The 23,606-nt window shown below is 40.5% G+C and overlaps 1 protein-coding gene across 6 annotated transcripts in view; it reads right to left on the reverse strand.

Annotated features, from left to right (window-relative positions):
• PLCB1 (phospholipase C beta 1) overlaps window positions 1-23,606 on the reverse strand; it is a 642,689-nt gene that overhangs the window by 570,175 nt on the left and 48,908 nt on the right. Inside the window, exon 1 of one of the 6 annotated variants that reach the window (XM_067565318.1) lies at window positions 14,951-15,485. The exons of 4 other annotated variants lie outside the window; for them this stretch is intronic. The gene's annotated coding sequence lies outside the window, so the exon portion shown is untranslated. Of the gene's footprint in view, window positions 1-3,766; window positions 4,111-14,950; window positions 15,486-23,606 lie in introns of those variants that run through there. One more of the 6 variants, XM_067565317.1, reaches the window with a different exon arrangement.

Consider the following 23,606-nt stretch of genomic DNA (forward strand, 5'->3'; position numbering starts at 1 on the left):
CATACAGTAGATACATAACTCAGTTTAATATAGCATTTCTTGCATATGCTATCTTAAAAAAAAAACTCCGAACATTGCACAGCACCAAGGATCAGTTGTCCAATACAGAAAAGATAACAAATGTAAATATATAAGTATTGTTACAGTAGTGACTGCTAAGAGGAACACAAATATCACAAGCAGATTTAGTTTTTAATGAAAGGATTCTCGACTTGCATATACCTGTACTGTGTCCTCAAGGGGCCTGATCTAAAGCCCACTGAAGTCAATGGAAAGACTCTCATGGGCTTCAGATCAGGCCTATGTGATGCCATTCACACTATTAAAAAAGCAGCAACATTCGTCACCATTACAGTATTGTTTGTATAACAGACACGCACATGGTAGTTTTCATCAGGTTAAAAAAAACAGAACATATTGTAGTGCTTAATAATCATAAGCATCTGTTTAAATCTTTTTATTAATTGTCTGTGGCTTTAACATAGCATTTGTGCATAGAGAATTCTCATCTGAAGGTTGCATTCCTGTTATCTTTGTAACTCCCTCTTTCTCAATTGCTTACAAAAAAACATTGCGGAGGATGAAAATGTCTGTGCTTGGTTTCAGCCTAACTGGCAAATTACAGATATATATATTTGAGAAAATGAGCAAGATTTGTTTACATTTGTGCTAGGAAAGTACTGGGGGGGGAGGGGGGGCGGCAATCTCATATTTAGTGAGGGTTGAAAATATTTTTGCCCTGTGGAAAATTTAGATTTTTTGGCTGAAATTTGAATACCAAAAAATTTGTCAAAATGCCAAAATATATTAGGGCTTTTTTTATTTAAAAACAAAAACAAAAAACACAGATTAAAAAAAAAACAACAACCACCAAAGTTTTCTGTGAAAAGCAAACATTTTTCACAAAATCCTGTTTTCCATTTAAATAACAGTTTTGACAGAAAATTTTCAGCTGGCCCAAGACTTGTTCCCTCATGTTCCAAACACAAATGTTCACATGCCCAGAATTCAGTAGTGGCTGAAGGTGGAAGCTTCAAACTTGACTTTCTTTAGAGACCTTATGGATGGAAGACAGTGTGGTATTTGTAAAGTTTATGTACATTTATGTTCTCTTGGGCACTATAACATTTCCTATTAACTTAGAACAGCTTCCTTTTAGAGCAACCCAGAATGTTTAGGATTTGCAAGCCACTTTAGTTAAGGACATCTCAGTTTGTCACAAGAGGTTTCAGTTAAGGATGCATTTTTGAGGACTCCTGCAATAAGGATGCCTCAGTGTAGAATAAGACAGTTAAGGATGTGTTTGTTAAGGTCTCCTGAGTTAATCCATTCATTCCCATACATCACCACTGAGATCAAAAGTTTTGGAATTTTATTGAAGAGTGTAAAACTGTGTTTACTTATTTATTTTGATGCAGGCCAAGGAACAGTTCCTTCTCTGCCAGCTGTAAAATTTACATTCAGTATTACTATTGTTTATGTGAAAAAGCCAGCAATAAGGATCTGAGGGGAAAGAATATTGGATAAAGCAAAGCAGCAAGGAAGTAATTTATTTTTTCCATTTCTTGAAATCTACTATGTACGATTGGACAGAATCATCTGGGTTGGTGGGAGAACAGCTCCTGGTACGACCATCTTAAACTACTGTATGCCTCAGAAATGTGGCACTCATTGGAAGTACACAACATGAAACTGAATTCACTCCACCAGGATTGTTTAAGAAGAATTTTGGGAATTCTTTGGAGACATTGTGAAAGTAAGTTGTTGAGCTGCATAAGTCAACAGATTGGGGACTCAATAATTAGACAGATGGCTACAGTAGTTTAGCCATGACCTCAGGTTATCTTGTGGAGGAAGCAAATGGTACATCTTGGACTGGATCCTACCTGAACATAAGAGAAGGTGTTGAGAACAGAGATCACCTATTGCAGGATGATCAAAAAGGATTATGTTTTCACAGAGACAACTTACAATGGAGTCAAACGTCTTGCTCACGGGGGAAAATAAGACACCTCATGTGCAACTAGGCAAAGGAAATTCTAAATCCAAGTCTAAGACCCATCAATCTGTCCTGAGCAAGATGTTGTATTTTGGATAAATGTCACTGGGCCAGAGAGAGCATGTGTACACAAAGACGAGAATTGCTCTATAACCTAGTGGTTAGCGCAGTCACCCAGAATGTGGGAGACCCATGATTCAGTCCTGCTGGTCCAATGATTCATTATCCAAAGTGTAACAGCTTAAACAGGAGAGACTAAGGGACACTCACATCAGAATATCTCATATTCCCATGGTTAGGGCACTCACCCAAAAACTGGCAGATTCCTGTTCAAATCCCTTCTCCTCCCCTCATCCTTGAACCAGTGTTTTTCCCTCACCCCAGATGAGTATCCTAACTACTAAGCTAAGAGTTATGAGGAAGATTCTTCTCCCCTTCCTCCTAGCTTTTTTCGCAAAATATAGCATAGACACTTAATACCAGGAGAGGACTCACAGCTGAGTGGCCTTAGTACATTCTCCTCTCCTCAACTTCTCCCATTGGCTATCTTAGGCAGCTCCCTGCCTAGCGTATAGACTTTTATGAATCATACGCAGACACCTGTTTTTCCCCATTCATTGTATAGGGAGTCTAGGTAAATAACTTAGACTTTGAGAGAATTACAGTGTTCTTCTTGCAACGCTCTAAGCATCTAGAAGTTAGACGTTGCAATGATCAGCATCACATCACCTAAATCCCTTTGTCAATCTGGGCTTTGGTTCCAAGTGCACTTCCAAATTCTGCCCTCAGTTGTGGTACATGCCGCTCTAATGACGACAGAAGATGTAACTTCAGAAACAGAATGTAACCTGCAAAATCTTTATTCCATATTATTTTATAGTTAATGGTGAAAAACAGTTTCCACTCTACTGCATTTTCACATGCTCATATCTACAGCTAATGGAAATGCAGCACCTTATTCTTTGCTTGAATAAAAATGTGAACTGGCTTGGCCTGCATCTGTTCCCCTTTTCATTAATGTTCCAGGAGAAGAGTTTACCGGCAGGAAAGTTAATAGAAATAGTGAATTGAAAGTGGACATTATAGAAGGCTCTCAGTAAGTGAATTCTAAACTTGTAGGTATTCACATTGGGAACCAAATTCTAAGAGCTACACTCATCCACTCAGGGAATAACAACAATACCATCAATGCTATGTGTGTTCAAAGTCAAGACAGCTTGAAGTTTGAATATTAAATACAAACTTAATTAACAACCTCAACTAATTTTCAGAAATTATCCCTCCAATTTAAGGTACATACATTTGATTCCGTCTAACTGCTCATGTTCGATTCACAAACATGAAAAGAGGCTAAGTTTGCTGAATAAATTATTTGCTTTCAATTATTCATACGTGGCTCTTTGCTTACAGGATATTTACAAGCTCAGCTGCAGAAGCCCAAGTTTGCAAGCCCAAAAGGTGTAGTGGTGGAACTTGTAAACACAGCTGGCTGTTTACTGATAGACTAAGGATTTAGATGGCCATTGCAGCTCCTCAAGCCCATTAGTTCCAAAGAAAAGTGGTGACAAGCTTTGTGGATGAAACTAGTAGGTCTTTAGCAGAAGAGGTTCACAGTTGCCATAAACTTTTGGTATTTGCTGTCAATGGAGCTGTTATACTTTGGAAGCTCTGGACAAAGGAACTGACTATGTCTGCTGGAGAAGTTGAGAGAGGCAGTTACCTAAGCAAACAAGAGCTCTGAAGGAAGCCACGGAGGCTTTTACTTACCTGAACGTCAGTCAAATCTTGGGGAAATGAACTGTTCTCAATTGAGCAAGAATGATTAAAAAACGGAGTTCAATCTATCTAAGGTTTATTGCACCTGCAGTTGAAGGAACATCCAAGATCTCCTGGTAAAACCTGAGGAGCTTGACAGCTGCACAAACGCAAGATTCATTGGAAAGTTGTGGTTATGCTATCTCCAAACGCAAAAGAACAGGTTGTGCTCCTCTAGAAACAAATCTGTCTTTTTTGCTAGTAATTCCATCACAAACAACATTTTGACGCAGGTTGTGTGTAAGTTATTCATTTACAGTTCACTGTCTCCTACCTTGGGTGATGTTGAATTGTATCCTTTCATACCTTCTTCCTTTAACCCCGTCAGCGCTGAAGCTAATACCCACAGCCACAGGCAAAATATATTTAGCAGCTTCAAAACGGAGGTTGCCAAGTTTTAGAATGATTCTCGCCCTCCACCCCGCCCCTTTCCCAAGCAGCAGTATCACATGGCTCCTTCTGCTCCTGGATGTTCCATGGGCTACTGCTGAATTAGGTTGTTCATTGCTACTAGACATTTTGCTGATATAGTGTCTTTTCCAACCAGAAGGAATGTTCCTACCATTCTCTCTTAACTGGGGGGATTCTAGTTAAAGTATTACTCATAATATGCAGAAAATGTGCACTCTTTTCAAGGCACGCATTCAAACTCACCACTCATTTGCACTGAGGGAACTTTGTGGGCTAGATACCAGTCCTATTTTTTACTGAAGTCAGGGCAAAGCTCACATGAGTTTAAATGGCTCCTGAGTAGACCCTTAAGGAATTGGCAGACTATGCCGAATTCTGCCCTCAGTTATACTCATGCAATCCCTTTGCTTTCAATGGCACCGACATCTGCTGCAGTTCCACATGTGAAGCAGCTGAGTTGCAAGTAAAAACGCCACTTAGCAGCTTTAACTTGTGACTTTTTATATGACGGTCTTAGAAGGTATCATCCTAGGTATAGGGTATTTGGCCACACCTTTTTAAAAGACCATGCCCACTTGTTTGCCCTCTGTGAGTGAGCCCGCCATGTCTGTGCACAAAGGTTATGCCCTCACTGTTCTCTCCTGGTTTATAATACAGCAGTGTGTGTGTGTGGCACACTTTGGAATGTATTAGATGCAACCAAGACCTTTTTGTCTAATGTGCACCATGCACCAAATGGGATGCTTAGAACCCTTGAATATCACTACCATTTGGCAGAAGAGAAGGTAAGACTAAAAACTGGATGAAAATGGCATGGCTGGCAATTAGTGTTCCTTTTAGATTTTAAACTATTTGCAAATGCTGCCATGAAACGTTGACTGCACTTGTGAAATTACATTATTGCCATTAAGAAAATATAAAATATTGGCTGCTTCATGCTGAAAATGGAGTAGTTACAATGAGAACAAAAAGTTAAACTAGCAATATTAGATTCTTGCTACAGTATAGGGGGCAAAGGTTCTCGTTTTATGATATCGTATCAACTCATTATACAGCATTACTTAATGGATTAAACGTTTTATGAACAAAGGTAATTTGTGTCTGAGAGTTAAATAACTTGTAAGTCAGAATTTAAAGTTTAAAATAGTAACTGCTGTGAAGAGCACATCTGGATTCTTTAAAGGCTCTATTTATATTCATGTAATGATATCCATTAAATGGCAGTTCCTCTAGAGTTAGCAGCAAGCAATTAAGAATCCTTTGGATGGTTTATAACAGGAGCTCACATTAGTCCAGCAGAGCTAGCCAGTGCAACCAATTACTTGGTTCTAAGAGTTGTAACTGGATGGGTCAAGAGGAAATCAAGGTCCAGGACTGGCCACTGGGCTAGTCACCAAGGAGAAACTGGGCCCAAAGGTGAAGGCGGGGAGAATTTGGGTTTCACTTTGTATCTATGGCGTGAAGCATTGGCCCTTTCCCTTCTCACTAGTCTGCCATGTCACTGAGTCAAAGATCTGGTAATGGTGCTCGACGCACAGCTCTTTCTTTCTGGTGGATAACCATGGCAAAGACAGGAGCAGACTGGCCAGTGGCTGGTTTAATCAAAGCCATTATTCATATGTTATGGGACATTCACAGTTGCAGGGTAAATCCTTTAGAGAGCGTGGAAATTCTGTGTTTCATTACTCCATGAGATGCGGCTGTGGCAGTAAGAGAGAGTGCTAGTCTGGTCATTTTAGGGAGGACTACAAAGGCACCAATGAGCCCATCTTTGAACTCTCACCTTTTACCCAGCTGTAACTCCAATGGTTGCAGTGGACTTGTTTCCACCTTGCACTGATGTAAAGGAGATCAGAATCAGACCCTTGACATTAAACAACTCTACAGTGCAAGGATAGAAAACCAGCAGAGAAAAGGTTACAGGCATACTCTCATTCTTCCACAAATTGTTTACTTAGCTGAAACATCCATTTACTTTGTACCGCAGAGCTTTCTTTTTCTTTTTCTTCACTTATACCTCATTTTTATCTTGTTTTCTTCACTTCAGGTGGGATAGCCTGAAATTTGATTCCATGGACTTTCATTGTGCTTTAAAAAAGCACTAGACATACTAAATAGAGGAGCATGAAAATATTAGGACAAGATCAGCAAAAATAAACTGGAGAGAGACACCGGATGCATGTTAAACCACAACTGTCTGCTGTTAATTAGCACAATGGGGTTTGAAAAACAGTACAAATCTGCACTGCCTCCTGCTGTGAGGGATTCCCCAGTACTTGGGAGACAAAATTAAAAAAAATTGCACTACTCCATATTTTACCTAAAAAAGACTCACTGAATTTGGTTTAATAATAATAATGTTAATTAGCCCAGGCAGTCTCTGGGGAAGAATTAACTATGCCATGTAGGTGACAGGATTAATGTACAAGAGATGTACAGCTACTAACTTGTTCTTTCTATTAAAAAGGCCTTTGCATCTGAATGGCAGGTGCAATTACAAGTGCTTTAATAAAGATTGTTATTCCCATTCTTCCAGATTAAAGTTGCTGGGGACAGGGTGAGAAAAAAAATAGGTCAAAATTCTTCCATAGCAAACTAATATTCCTTGTTCTTTTTAAAATTCCCTCACAGGTAGCCTGATCTGTGTCTTACAACTGCACCAACACTGAGCTGTATACAGGCTTTCTTATATACAGTTGTCTTAGAAGAGCTTATTATAAATAGACCCTCCATAAATAGACCAGTATGACAGACGCTGGTAAGACACAGCTTTCCAAATGGAATCATAATACCTCCATGTGGTCCTTGGAAACTTATGGGAGATATCAATATCGAAAAGGGGAGTAACTGTACAGTGTATCTAGGGATGCAGCGGATCTGTTTGCAGCCAATTACAGCATAAACATTACAGGAATAGCATAAACTAGTAGCTTTTTTCCCCAATAAAAGACACCCTGCATTGTTATAGTGTGCAATTAGAATATGAAACGAAAGTTTAAATGGGCATTTGACATATTTGCACGTGCCGTAAGCCCTGTGGAAATGCAAATTTACAAATATAACAACAAATAGCATCAAATGAATAGACCCTGAAGTCTATTCTCTTTGATTTACCACATTCATTTTCAAGAATACGTGAGATGACTTTCTAAATGGAGTAGCTGAAAGAGAGATCAGAGGAAAAAAAAATCATTTGTATTGAACATTTGTTGGTAATGCATGACCAGTTTAATATTTCCCAGTTAAGTGGAGAGATTAGAAATGCCAATGATAACAGAAATGCCTTTGGCAGTGTATTAATAATGAATCACATTTGAAGAGCGTACCTGAAACCCATCTCCAGTATTCAGCCACTGCTTATTGCTGAGACGCTAAGCGGTCTGTGGAAGGTATTTGAACTTGGGCAAAGGGGAGAATGGGAGGGTTCTTTTGGGCATTGTATTTGATGGTGTGAACTTAATTTATTTTATGGTTGGTCTCGTTGCACAATATTCCACATACTTTATATTAATTGGCAACATATCATGTAAATTCCTACACTGTGTATTCCTTTGGTGGATGCGTGGAAGGTGAAGTAGAGGCACCGTCTGGGTTAAAAAGACAATGTTGTCCTCAAGTCCACCATTGGATTGTTTCTTTTAGGACCCCATTATTGTGGGAAGTATATGGTAACAGGAGATTGCACACCTTATATGCATGGACAATGGGACTAAAGATTTAGATAAGGCAATCAAATGTTTCTTCATGCTCATGTGAAAATGTTAGTGGGCAGTACATAAAAATTTTTGTGTGTGTGTGCATATGCATGCACGCACACATGCACACACTATTTAGCTGCAGCTGGAGCCGACACTAACATATAGATTATACAGGCTTGAGGATGGGGACTTCCTTTTCCAGGAGCCTTGAAAATAGTGTCAGGCCCTACAGGGGCAGCAGATATTTTGGGAATAACATTTGGTAACGATCCAAAAGCAGAGCTGAATCAGAATAAAAAGACGGCCACTTCGCAGGCTAAGGGGATGAGATGGAATGGTCAGAACCCGGCGCTAACAAATAGGTGCCTATGTATACAGACAAACCTATTAGCAGTATTTAGGTGACTTATTTGCATCCTCTCCTCTGGGACTGGTATGTCAGAAACTTTCAGGCAATGTATGTAATTTGGTTAAAAGATGGACTGTATACTTACCAGTCAAAGAAATGGGATTGGGGGTGATGTGCTCACAAGCTTTTAACTTCCATAGGCTCAGGGGACAGTAGTGAGGAAGGGTCAATTATTTTTCAGTATTATTGGGAAACAGTCAAGAGAAACAAAATGGGAATTCAGCACTCAAGAAGATCTACTTTTCCCAATCACTGCTCGGTAGACTCCTTCTCACGTCTCAAGAGCCTAATGGTGTATTTCTCAACTGCTAATTTCTGCATTGGCATTCCAGCATGGAGGCTCTCTGTTTAAGAAAACACCTTCTGCATGACACTCCCTCAGAACTCCCTGATAATGCCAAGAGAAAGGTCCTGAATTGTTTTAGTGGAGCATTATTGTGCCTACATAATAATAATAAAGTTTTGTTAACCAGAGGGATACTAGGAATATTATGGTGTTCGTGGTAAACCGTATGCTAGATGCTGAACACTCAAGCACCTAACCCACAAAGCACTTAAGCACATCTATCGTCCCACTAACTTCAATGGAACAACACACCTGCTTAAAGTTAAGCTGGATCCGGGTCAGAGTGGTCAACATCTTAAGCTGGATCCGGGTCAGAGTGGTCAACATCATAGTGGATGAGGATTGTCTATGAAAAGGATATTTGAGACATTTAAGGGATGATTATGGAAAGTACCAAGCACTCACCACTGGAGCGGTGGCTGCTTGAAAATCAAGTCCTCTAATAGTGTGCAATATTTTTTCCTTGTCTGCCTTCTGAAAATGTGACTATCTGGTGTTCAGTGGTAAAAAAACTAGAAGTTTTTCTGCTGCTGAGCCAAACACAGCTACAGATATGTTTTTGTCTCATCCATTGAAGAAGTGGATCATAAGCATGCGCACGGGGTGAGCCGGGTGTGCCCAGGCACACCCTAATGCATGGGCGTCATACATCAAAATACAGGGATCCGCCGCAGAAATCAAAGGATCAGCGTGATTTTTCGGCAGCAGGAAATTTAAATGTGAAATAGACACGGTGCCGCAGAAATTGAAGGAGCTGCCAGATTTTGCAGCGGTGGCTGAAATTAACACCCTTGAAAATATAATGAAAATTCCCTGGGTGCACACCCTAATGAAATGTGCTGCGCACGCCTATGAAGTGGATGCACCAAGCGGAGGCACTTGCCTGAGATTTCCCCAGAGATTTTCTGTTAATATTGTGATTCTGTATTAGCTATGCTCATGAAAGCATTCAGCCTGTTTCCATGCATGAGAAGAAGTGCCTGCAGAACTAGTCTCAACTATCTGTGTTGCTCTTTGGCATATTGCAATGGCTGAGAATATCCAAGTAAGTGCTGGGAGATGGCAGATAGCCTGGTGGGAGCGGAAGATGATTTTGAGCTGATTTTCGGTTGTTAAAGGTATGCGGACTGGTGTACCTACTTTAGTTTGTCTCTATGGTACTATTCTTACTGGAAATGTAGCATTCAGTTTGCATTTAAAGTTTATACACAAACAAACTCTGATTGCAGCAGGGGAGCTATCGATACATCCCAAGAACACTAAACATTTTGGGACTTCTGGGAACAGACAGGGCCCACCCCCACCTGCATAGCCGAGGTCATGCCGCACAGGGAACACCATTTTGAAAAATACCCCATCACAGCTGAGGGATGGAGCAGCGTGCTCTATACCAGACAAAACCACCTCCAGTCTTGTCTCAGTACCGGACAGGAGACAAACCTTATAAAAGCAGGATTGTTGGGCTTAAAACCAGATGAATCATCTGCCAAGGTCACAGATCTGACTTCTGGGGCCTACACACCCTTCAGCCTCTGTCTCTCCCTCCATCCTCCGCCCCCCGCTAGTTTTTGAGCCCCACTAAGTGTTAATGCCGACTTCAGGTTCCAAGTCATTTATGTTTAAGCTATGTTTTGCAAAATGTATGCTTCAAAACATAAACAAGCCCAGGACTGAAAGCCTGGATTTCCCCTGAAATTTACAGGTTATTCATGGTCCCACACTGCCCTGAGCCAACTTTTGTAGCTCGGGAACCTTATAGCCACAGGCTTTCTGATTTTTGGGGGGGCACCTTGGAGGAGCTCCTACAGCAGCCTCTGGCCCCCAGGGTTCAGTAGAGACATCAGGTCATCCAGTGGCCTCACAAAAAGTGAAGTAGCTGCTGCCCCGGTGGGTATTGACTGGGGGGGGGGGGGGGGGGGGGGGGTGTGTGTGTGTGTGTGATCCCAGGAGGAATTCTGGCTAACTCAGAACAGGCCCTCTGTACAACCCCCTAGTGCTCTTAAGTGCATGAAAGACTCAATGTATCCCTTAATTTTCAACACTCTTGGGTCAATTAATAAGTCAAAACACAAAATGTAAACATAACACATGCTATGTTTTAATGACTCTGAAGAGAAATGGCTACTCGTTACCACAATGCTTTCTGTGGCCGATCTTGGCAGTTTTTGTTATCCTATAAGAACTGCTTGCAAATTTAACATTTCTTAATAAACATGCACCTAATTTGAAAAATAAAGCTCCCTGTTTAATTTGAATTAAGCCTCACTGGTTTGTTTAAGTGTCCTCTTCTCTTTTTAGCAAGTGCAATGGAAAATGAAATCAAAGGCTAACCATAAGCAGACATTTCCTTTGAAAATTTCAAATCAGCCTTGGCAATGCCAACTCTTGCTTTATTTATTGCATGATTTTTCTAGGCGGTAAATATATATCATTTAGCAAGTAACAAAACCAGCTTTCATGAGAGAGTCTGATGTGCATTTTATTCTGAGAGGGATATTTTGAAAACTGATATTCTGATATTTTGAAACTCCAGCTTGGAAAACACATTTCCTAATATTTTAATACAATATGCTCCCTCGAGAAAGGGAAATGAACAAGCTCCATGGATGTGTTTGACTCCAGCAATTTTAAAGAAAGTGCCCCCTCTTCCAGAATTCTAAAAACACTTGGCTGGATGTTTACGTACCCAAAACACAATCCTTTCCCATGAAATTTAACAAGTTTTGCATGCCCTGGGAAGTGAAAAGAGCTGGAAGAAATTCAACACAAACAACTGTGCAGAGTAAAACAACCTTAAAACTCAAATGCTGAATTTCAAGAGAGAATCCATAGCAAAGAGTTTTTTTGTTTGCTTGTTTTAAAGATTTTTAATACCTTAACATCTGTGATAACAAAGGATTGATAGAGTATTATAACACCTGGTACTACTGGGGTGGAGGAAAGTGACATTTCCAACAATAAGTTATGTGACCTTTGAAAGAATTCTTTTCAGTGGTGAAATGGCACGATATGGGTAATTCTAATCTGGATAAGTGTTGGATCAATGAAAAAAAATTTCCTCAAATGACTGTGCATAAATTTCTTTCCCCCACCCTCCAACTAATACAGCTAACAGTATATTATAGGGCTGTGTTAACATTTCCATCCTAAATACCTTTAAGTCTTTCTTTCCAAAATTTATTAATAGCTCTGTGCTGAAAATTGGCACACAGGTGATCAGCCCATGTTTTTGAAAAGTGTGAAAGATCTACTGGACTGTTCTGTTCTTTAAAAAAATTGTTTTAATGGGTAAAAAGGATTTCTACTAGTTTCAGGCTCTCATAGTGCTTTACTGGGAAATTAAACTGTTTTTAAAAAAATCCAACATTTGGTTGACAATTATAGTAGAAGTAATTTGGTTTAATATAGTGCCTTTCTTGTTAAAGGTATAGTGCTACAAAGCAATTTATAGTGTATTATTTGTATTACTGTATTCCCTAAATGTCCACGTTCTGGACCAGGACCGCACGGTGCTAGCATATAATTAATTTACCACTAGGATTGCAATAGTCTTAATTTCTTAATTCTAACATTTCTTAATGGATAGAAGGGACCTTGATTCAATACTTCAGCTAAAGGACAGAGTCTGTATTAGGGCAAAGGCCTAATCCTGTTCCCACTGAAGTCAGAGAAGGTTGTGCCATCAATTTCTGTGATCACAGAATCAAGTACTGGATCCTTACAATACTTAGCATCGCACGGCGGGTATTAACACTGGGAATGAGCACAAGTTCTGAAATAGTACATGAAACTAAGACCAGCTGGCCCAGAGGCAGGAAAAACACCCACTGAGCCACAGAGGTATTGTTATTTTGAAAAAAAGAGTAACATGAGACTAAGGAGCTTCCATCTGATATTGTCCAGAGACAAAGGGCCTGATCCAAAGCTTTCTGAAGTCAATAGGAGTCTTACCACTGATTTCCACGGGCTCTGGATCTGTTTATACCTGTGTAGGTGGACTGTAAGACATTGCTGAATCAGAAGGACAACACTTTAGCCCCCACTCTGCACTGGTATAAATTCTTACAAAGTTGCAGAGTGGAGGATCAGGTCCTAAAACCTTAAAAGCGGTACACGCATAGCAACTACGTTTTCCCATAACATTCGCTTGACTCAAGGACCCATATATTCTAATCAAAAATGAAAAAAAAAGTTATTCCAACGGATCACATTTTTAAATATATCTAAATTGTGCGCACACTCAACTCCTATGTGGAATTCTACATTGCTGAAGAAAGTTTTTAAAAATTTCCCTGCCCTTTCAATTAAAATATTCTTAATTTCCTATATTAAACTATTGGGTGGAGTTTCACTATTAAACAGTTTCCATCATTTCAATCCAGTAGTGGATAGGAACATAGGAAATACCAAATTGGATTGCTCTCATAGTCTAAGTCAAACATCCTGTGTCTGATATTGGCCAGTATCGGACCATGTTGCAAATAACCCCACTATGAACAATTCTGGAATACCTCAGTTGAATTTACATCAGGGAACACATAAAATCCCTGATCACTATGCTAGCCTATGGGTAATGTTTCCAACTCAAACACAAAAAACGAAGAGATTCAAATGTAAGGCTGGTCTGGACAGTTGACACAGACTTCACATAGGAGCATACACATTGCTGAAAAAAATGAGATCTAAAGTAGTAATGCATATTGCAATAGCTGAACACAACCAGACACACTGAAAGATGAGAGCTTCAACTTTAACCTTGAATTTCCTTGATTTTAGTAGTTTGAGTTACAAGATTTTTTTAAAAGGCTAATAAAAAGCAGTTGGAGAAGCATTCAGTAATCATGCATTGATGAGCCTTGGACTAATGATATAGGTTTGTCTGAATATGATTAGTGTTTGTTTCTGTATTTTAATCACAATTACTAACCAAGCCGCCAATAGATTTGGCAAGAAGTCAGATTATAGCTATTATTTTCAGCCTTAATGATTTCGATTTAGATCACAGTATATTCTTTTCTACTACCAATAGCCTGCCTTAGTCTCTCATGTCAGAGGAATTTCCCACTTGCCTCTACAATATATTTACTGTTGTCTATTAGTTATCTGGATTGCAGTAATACCCAAAATATACTAGAAACTTTCCAAAGACAAATGAAGGCACTGTTCCTGCCCTGAAGAGTATACGCAGACTTGATCTACACACTGCCGGCGAAATTCTACATAGCTTGCATATCTCCCGTCAACTTCCTAACTTCTACCTACTGCGATGTCCCCACTATGCTGTGCTGACGGGAAATGCCCTCCCATCCATGCAGCGTTATTCTTTTTGCGGGGGTGGATTAATGGCGTTGACTTCCGGATCGATTGAGTGGGTTTCCACTGCTGCTCAATGGATCCTGCAGAACTGATCCAGCAGCACCAACAGTGCTGCCGTCAATATAGACATACCCTCAATCTAAATAACAAATAGGGATAGATTTGGGGAAAGGGTATGGATGAAAATTCTTTGGTCTGTGTTACACAGGACATAAGACTAGATGCTCATAATGGTCTCTTCTGACCTTAAAGTCTATAACATAATAAACAAACAAAATGATCAAGGTAACAGGCACACGCCTTACTCGTTGCACTGTTGTTTAAATGAAACATATTCAAATCTTCTCCAGCCCTTTCCTCCATAATTCAACCCATGGCTTTCTTCCACACCAGCTTTAGTTGCAGTGTCCCACTCTCCTCACCTCCTAATCAATGGTTGTGAATAGGCCTCAACTACTCTAACCGAATGGACTTTGCTTATATCTACCTTCCCCATTGTTGTTCCTTACCCTTAGATATGTATATATATACCTCCTATGTGATTTCTATTCCTCACATCTGACGAAGTGGGTTACAGCCCACGAAAGCTTATGCCTGCAGAAATTAAATTTGTTAGTCTTTAAAGTGCTACAGGACTCTCGTTGCTTTTGCTGTATACAGACTAACACAGCTACCCCTCTGGAACTCTTCATATAGATGAGCAGATCACTCAGCTACTTACCTATTTCATTTTTTAATGATTGACTCTGAGTAAAAGAGAGAGAGTAAAATGAGCCAAATCCTTAGCTGGTTTAAGTCGACATAGTCCAACCGACTTCAATAGAGTTATGCCAATTTATATCTGCTCCGGGTTTGACCCAGTAAAATGTTGCTGTGAATAACAGACTTCTTTTGAAACTGTAATGAGATTTTTATTAAGTTTATATAACAAAAGTAATTTTCAATTTCTAGCTTACCTCAGTCAAAACACGTAGTGGAAAATAGTTGTGACTTGTTATGTCATTAATTCTAGCGATCACCTCATTCTGTTACATAACAGGGTCAACTTCCAGTAACTATATAAGTAGAAAGGACATGTGACATAAAATAGTGCCATTTGCTTTAAAATATACATATCAGAATAACAGAACACATGTAAATTCTGCTGAAAGCTTTAACCACCAATCCCATATGTTGTGATCCTTCTGATCTGTAAACATTCCTACTCCAATTTAGAATTACTTACCCATGTTTTACAATCACACTGTCTAAGAGACTAGAACACAAGCCAATTTTAACAGGCTCTCAAGAATTATTTTTTCCTCCAAGTACCTAAGTGGTTTCGAGAACTTTACAAATAAATATTCAATGTACAGTGATAATGTAGAAAATAGATTTGGGTCCTTATTTATCGTCTGTCTGCTGCTCTTCTAAGCCATAAGTGAAGACAGATGTCGTTACCAGAATATAAATCTTGAAGCATTAATAATAATTCACCATTATTGCATTTTGATTATCATTCTGCACACATTTAAGAAAACCATGTATGTCTCCAAAGTTCTGCTAACAAGATTGCTTAGGAAGCAAGGCATTTGCAGCTGGGCTACCCTGATCCCACAGGAGGCAGAATTTCAGCACATGAACCAGTACAGGCTAAATGTAAGTGGTTAGAACCCATGAGCTATACTCTGCCTCTCTGCCAAAGAGCTTGCAATATCCGTGCATGCAGCTTTTTATGAATGTATTCCTAGATCTTATTGATGGGAGCAGACGATGGTGATAGACAGATCTGCTCACACTGCAGAAAAGAATATTACACTATGGAAGTTTTCATTTGAAATAACAGAGATGTAGAGGGAAAAAAAGTAGATCTAAAAAGGAAGTAATCGTCACAGTAAAGGACAGGGATATTTAAGTTCTCAGTTCAGAGCCAATCTGTTGATCACTTTGTATAAACATCTTCTGGTTAAGAACACCATGTTTTCTGGAGGCAAATCATAAAAAACCCACAAAAATAAAACAAACAAAAAACTGCATACACTCAGGAATATATATCACCGCCATCAAAAGCTAAAAGTGTTTTCTTCATTTTAATATGAGGAGCAGAGTTTGGGAGTTTTGTTTGTGTAGTACCTTCCATCTTGATAATAGTTTCCGGTTACTTTGTCAGACTTAAAAAGGCCAAGTTAATATTTAAACTAGTAGCCACAGGTGTGGATTATATATAGCTTGCAACAACCCTTTCTTCTGCTAAATTACACTTCATTGTTATTCACCTGCAGACCACTGGAAGTTAGATGCCTTAAGGAGAGGTTTAATAACAATAGAGCTAATGATTATCCACGTTTGCCCGCCCGTTGAGAGTTAATATAATAAACAACACCACAAAACCCAACTCTTAGGAAGATTGCAAGGCTTTCAATTATTCTATTTCATTTATTGCCTGAATTTTATGCAATTTTTTTCCACTGTATAAAAATTATCTGCATTCACACTTTAAAGGCTTGACTCATCCCTGCTCACACCACACTATGCAAATTGCAGCTCTCCTACAGCAGTGCAGCAGCTGCCTCTGAAGGCACATTTAAAACAGTCATTTTGCACTGTGGTTCCAGAAGCATATGTGCATCTTCCAGGTGACCCACCAGGCTCCCTCCCTGGCCAGAACCATCCACTTCTAGAGTCCATCAGTGCCTTGGATCTCCATAACTCCTTCCAGGCTGGTATTCCAACCTAGGACTGCAGTGTTTCATATTAGCTACAGACCTGGTAATAATCCCAATAAATGGAAACTAGAGTTCATCATGCATTGTTTAATCCAGGTTAGTATATCTGTTTAGTTTAGTGGGGGGAAAAAACCAGTGACACACAGAGCACAAATTCTTCCCTTATTCACATTCATGCAACATCATTGGCTATAATAGGAGTTACATGGGTGAAGACAAGGACAGGTTTTAGACCTTAGAGTTCAGATGCAGTTTCCAGACCGAGCAATGGTTTTATGTAGTAAAAGGATTACAAAAGTCTTCACTCTGCCAGAATTAATCTCCAGTGAGTCCTATTTCTAACTTCGGGGGCATTAGCCCCCGCCAAATGCCACCCGATCAAAGCCGCAAGCAGACTACAGCCTTAATTTATCTTTCTCCTAAATTTTCACTCACAATATTCCTCCAGGAACCCAGCATCCAAATGCTCAAAGACTGCTGGCTTTAAGGCCACTGAGCATAGACATTCTGCACAGTAAAGATGTGAGTGTTCATTAACCTTCGGTTGCAGGAAGTAACATTCTTTTGAAACTGGAACAGTTAAGGCAGGATCAGTAAGACATTGGATTAGTATCAGGGAATTCCAGCTCTATAATAATGGAGCGCAACACCACCAATCAATGCCACTCATGGCTATGCTGGTGGCAGTGGAAGACAAAGATGTTGGATTTACAGTATAAAAGAAACAATTAATGGTCTTATATGCAGTTAAGGATAGTCTCTTAAAGAGTCAGTAAACTCATTATTGAAAATAGTATTCTAAAGCACCCGCATCACAGATCTGCTACCATCCTGCAAAGTCTGGGCCTGCCCTGGCATCCCAGTTGACTGGGGATGGCAGTCAAGGAGATGCTGGCTTTTCTTTCCTCCCTGCACAGAGCCATCCTGCCCCTACATTTCCTACTGCTAAGTCTCCTAAGATTGTCACTATAGGAAAGAGCATGTATTGACACTATAGGGAATAGCCACTGAACTGAATACACGGAGCTCCTTTGTTCTGCAAATCCACCTACCTTTGAAGATCCCATTACAGTATCCAGCAGCCTTGCCATTTTCTCTGCAGAACTACAGATGCTACACTGAATTCAAATCTCACATAACTATGGGGCACACAAAGGGGCCCACCAAAGTCAATGGAATCTTCAAAACCTGCAGGGTATTGAGTGAAGGGGAGAGGGGTGACTGAAGAATGAGTTCTCCCCAAGAGGCCCTGGAAGGTTGAGGGGCGAGAGGACGAAAACATTGAGACAGATTTAATCCATTCCTTAGAAAGGAGCATGGGAAGCCTCAAAATTTTCAGGTAATCATACAAAATGGTTGAGGTTTCCTCATCACTAACAGATATGTAACAGATTCAGATGCCACTCCAGCATTATCAGTTTAACAGCCTATGGCATCTACCAAGGAGGGAAATGTTGCTGCCAGAGGGATAACTTCCAGTGAAGAAGCTCTGAGTCTTACGACAGCCAGCTGAATCCTAAGGGAGCTGAACCAATTGCTGCAATATCAATTAGCATGAAGTCTTGCCCATGTGCAGTGCAGGTAGGACATAGAGGTAATGCCAAGAAGAGTAGGGTTAAATATCAAAGGTTTTGGGGTGGTGGGGTGTCGAGAAGTTTACTGTATGTTTTTCAAGGGGTTTTGCTTTAAATCCACTGGTCAGAGACAAGAATAAATTTGTAGCACAAAAAAAAAAAAAAAAGATGGATGCTGCTCAAGTATAAGACACAAGCAGCAGAAAGAAGGGAAAATAATCCATTTTCCTATAGGACACATCCAAAAGCCAGCCCTCTCCTGCCAAAAAATCTCCAATTAAAAATGATGTTCTTCAGTTATTTTATTTTGAAGGCTATGCAGGATCAGGGGTATGATTCTTTGTGGAACTGGTGCAAAGTGTTCCACGTATAGCACAGGGTCAAAAGTGATATGAAGGGCAGCATGAATCCAGTCATGCTTTAATGAACACTGCTGTGCGCATACAGTTACTCCTTCCTAGTAGAAATAAAGCATAGCGGCCACATTTTGTACAGTTCCATGTGTAATATTTTATGCAAGTTATTTAATGTGCTTGTGTGCGTATAACTATAAAAAACTGGATTTAGCGTTTGTTAGTGACATCAGCTAGACATCCCTGATTATTATTTGGATTAAAGCAGCACTTATAAGCGGTCACAAAAAATTGAGCTAGGTGCTGTACACAAAGACAGAACAAAAAAATCCCACACTCCCTGCCCAAGGAGCTTATACATTTAAAATCTTTGTTTAACAGGGCAGCAGCAAAGTAATCCTCCCACACTAACTTCTGCCAGCATGCTTCACTGATTGGAAGGTAAAAAAAGCAACGACTTGGGATAACTCAGTCTCCATTGCCCATGCAATCTTTTGCCTCTCTGCTTAATCTGCCAGTTATCCCAAACACGCTAATGAGTTTGTGATGTGGAAACTGGTACTGAGACCCAAACTCATCTGAGAGGCCACTGAATATCCACTATATGGGAACAACTTTTAAACCCTACTCAGCGAGGCTGGATTCCAACTGATGAACTATGGATGAAGGCTCTGTAGCTCACTAGCAATGCCTTGAATCATCCAGTCCCTCAATACGTGCTAATTTAAGAGGAGGGTCCCGCAGATATATTAATTAAAAAAATTCCACTATGTTAAGGGCAAAAAGTCAAGCAATGGAAAAATTGGAAATGCTAACTTTAGGGCTCAATCCTCCTTCTAGTGAAATCCATGAGAGCAGGTCCTTATTTTGTACAGTGGACCTATACAAAGGCAGGGATGGGACAGAAGATATTGGCCTTTATCCTAATAGCTCATGTGGAGGGCAGGCAGATATCCCTGAACTTTCTTTAAATAACAAGTCCCATATTGGGAAGGGGCAACAAACAAGATGACCCTGAGCGACAAACCAAAAGACAAAGAGCTATTTCTCTCTGCCAGTCCACCAGCCTAGGAAGAGCCAGTTATTTTACTCTGTGTTTACCAATTCCTTACTCCATGAATTCTTAGTGAAAAATGCTCACTAGCTCACGCACTGCTTCTCATTTAATTTGAACCCACTGCTAAAAAAGTACTGTACAAGTTAAATAGAATACAATTCTGCACTTGTCAAAAAAAATTTCTCTCTCATTTCTCTGTTATAATGGAAGAGCTTTCCTGTGTTGACCTGTAGCAGTGTTTTTAGGGTTGTTCATTTTATTCTGAAACCATAGGCAAACCCCCAAGGTTGCACCACATTGTGTAGCCTGACAACTTTGAAAAAGTTCTTGTTCTTTTGCCCTAGCACTTTAATTAAAGAAGCTACTGCAATTCAATGGCTCCAAGCTATCTCCACATGACAACAATCTTTCCTATGGTCTGCAGAGGAAGGGTTTTTTCCTTCTTATTCCTATCCTCAAATACTCACATACCCACCTGATTCAAGATTTCAATTGGCAAAACCTGCTTATCATCTGCACAGCACTTCAAAGAGGATGCAAAAAAAACCAGTCTCTTATCAATATAATTGCTAGGGGGCAAGCAATACTTTCATGCTCTCGTACACCCCCTCTACCAGCTCCCAAAGCTTTAATTTACATCAGTCCAATATTTTACTTTGTGTTACATCAAAATCTTGACAAAAGATTCTAATATGTCCCCAGCACATCATTACCAAGTCACTTGCTTTCTGCCTAATACAACAGATATGAGGAAAATGGGATGAAGACAGAGAAGTCATCATTTAAAAAAAAAAAAAAAAGGGATTCTGTGGGTCAGACTAGCATTTCTCTTACTAATGAAAATGACTGCTCCAAGTCCACACCCAGAAAAGCGCCCTACGGTTGCAGGTGATATACTATGGCTAGGATTTGTCTAAAGAACTGCCAGTGACTCCCAGTGTAGGCAATAGTAAAACTACCACTGACTTCAATAGGAGCGGAGTAGGGCCAAAGCGGAGTACTTGAGAAATCGCATCCTCCCGCTTTACTTTGACAGTGAATGTACACGACTATCAATAACTGTACCAGTAAAATGCACTCTGGGAAAGGCAAAAAGCTAACAACCAACAGCAAAACACAACATTAAATGATGACCTATTGGTAGCTCATTAGAAGAAAACCAAACACATCTGCACTTCTCATACTCCTGCTATAAGTCTCATGGCTTAGAGGCTCAGAGGCCCCTAAGTGATATCATCTGATGAAATCTGAGATGAAGATAGCAGTGTTTGGAGTACTTTGTACCGGCGTAGGGACCAAAACCCTCATTTCCTCCCCTCCCTTGGAAAGCTTTACACTTGGGCCACACTTCCAAAAACTTAGGCTGCTGTCTCTATGTTGTAAGAAAGGGTGGGAATATTACCATCATGCTACAGCCTTCTGTCAAAAGGCAGATGAGAAGACTGGTTCCAATCTAGCTACTATACTTATAGGGAAGTCTAAGCAGAACTGTGTAGATCCACATAAAAGCTCTGTACATCTATGTGAAATCTTTGCCACTGTCTGACCCGCTAGAATCCCCCTTTGAATGCACTGATTGCTCTGGGTGCTGTAAAAAATTACACATATTATAGCTAAAACCTACTTCGTTTCTAACCAATCCCCCCTCTCTACCCCTACCCCCTGACAGGTGCAAATGTGTGTAAGGTACAAGTCTACATATATTTACAAAATTACTTAATGTCTACAACAAAATAGAACAGGAAGTCTAATTTTTCTTATCCAAAGCTGTGCAAGAGGAAGTAGGAAGATAGCTCTTCATTCTAAGAGACAATTCTTGTAGTGGACAAATGTACGTATGAGTGCCCAGGTGCTTTAGAAATGTATAGGAACAATAAAATGAGACAAACAATTAGCTCTCTGGCTCCTTTTCTTGTCTGGGCCATATCTAACAGAGAAGAACACATACACGGCTAATTGCAGTAAAGTAAATAATATAGAATGACTCTTCCTAAGCCTCTGCTACAGAGAGCCCAGCCACTCCTCTGAAATCCTGGTGTATAGTTTAATTTAACTGTTCACCCAAGCAGAGAAATGAAAGAAGTCACCAGGTACTCTTAAATAATGCAGCATATCTGCGCTCCAGGCTTACTCCTAAATTTCTCCTTGTAAGTATGTGATAAATAATCTTTTATGTGACATTTTCAATAGCAAAAAGATCAGTAGGAAGGGCTTTAATCAGACACCAGCCATTCAATTTTAAACCCAAGTCCCTGGGGTCAGTGGCAGCGCAAATAAATGAGCTTTGCTATTGATGAACCTTTGCCATCATGTTGGATTACGCCTTTCTCCACTGAACTGCAAAGGGGACCATATCTTTCAAATGTGCTGAGAAGACTCCAGCACAACAGATTGCAGGATCTGTCTCTATGCGAAACCCTGGGTACGAACAATGCGTCTGTATTCAGCTGGGAAACTTTTTTGAGACATCAGGCCAAGTTGTTACATAACAAACCAAAAAGATATCTAACTCTCCCAGCATGTCTACACTGCACGCTCCGTATGGCAACGTGTAGCTAACACATACTGCATGCCCCTTTAGCACAGGCAGAAATAGCAGGGTAAACAGTGAGGCACTGCTCAGGTGAATAGAGACACGCCGGACCGTTCAGGTACGTACCTGACAGACCTCTTCACATGCAGAAGCAGTCTCCATCTACATTGCTGCTTTTTGCAGTATGGTGTCCCACTGCCTCCTCACTGCTGGAATCTTCCCCCAGCAGGAAAAGGCTCTGGCAAGACGCAGGCATCAGGGAAAGACTGGCCAGCAGGGAGTTGCTGCAGCCTTTTCCCACTGCCTCCCTACCGCCAGAGCCTTTTGCTGTATTCTGTAGCTACAGATGGACACAATCTGCTTTTTTCACTGCAACATGTAGCTACATATGTAGTGCCTAGGGTTACCACCTTTGAAATGCAAAATATCGGGCAGCCTCTCCCTCCGCTCCACAAAGTAAGCCTGCCACAACCACAATCCCCAACCACAAGGCAACACAGCAAACCTCCCTCCCTCCCTCCCACTGCCACATATAATATCTAGAGAGAGAACACGTATAGATAAGATTGATAACATTGCATGTCTCCTCACTCTCGTGTGACTCAAACCCTCTCTCACACGCAGGCACGTGCTGTGCAGGCATGTTGCTGGGCAGACAGCGGTTGTGTTTTCAACCGTTTTGATGTGTTATCGCTTAAACTGCAGAAGTGGGAACACTGCGGTGTCTTCAGCTGGACTTTTAACATTAGATATCCCAGTGTGTGGTGATAATCATTCAAATCTGTAGTCCCACGTAAAAAATACCCCAGCAGATTAAATTATTTTTCCAGCAATTGGCAAAATCCTTAAAATAACTGGCCAGGCTGGTCAAATACCAGCCAGGAGGTAACTCTAGTAGGGCCTGTATCCTACATGCTGCTGCCAGTAACAATTAGCCTAAGATTACATCTACAGAGAGGGGGGGAAAACACCCTATGGCACTGAGTTTCAGAGCCCAAGTCAACTGACTTGGGCTCGCACTACAGAGTTAAAAATAGCAGGGTAGACATTCAGGCAAGGGGCTTGAGTCCGCACTCTGAGATCCTCCCCGGCGCTTGCCAGGTTTCAGAGTCTGGGTTCCAGCCTGAGAAGGGACATCTACACTGCTATTTTTAACCCTGTGGCGTGAGCCCCGTGAGCCTAAATCAGCTTACCCCAGGCTTTGAGGCTCACTGCCACGGGGTTGGTTTGGTTTGGTTTGGTGGTGTTTTTTTTTGTTTTTTGTTTTTTGCTGTGTAGATGTAACCTGAGGCTTTGTCTACACTATTGCCTGTGTAAGCAAAACCTATGTCCCTCAGGAGGTGAATATTCCACTCCCCTGAGCAACGTAAGTTATACCGATTAACAGCTT

The sequence above is a fragment of the Emydura macquarii genome, unplaced genomic scaffold (genome assembly GCF_026122565.2).
Source record: "Emydura macquarii macquarii isolate MOO-44397 ecotype Brisbane River unplaced genomic scaffold, CSIRO-AGI_Emac_v2 contig_2676, whole genome shotgun sequence".
In the NCBI taxonomy this organism is placed as follows: Eukaryota; Metazoa; Chordata; order Testudines; family Chelidae; genus Emydura; species Emydura macquarii.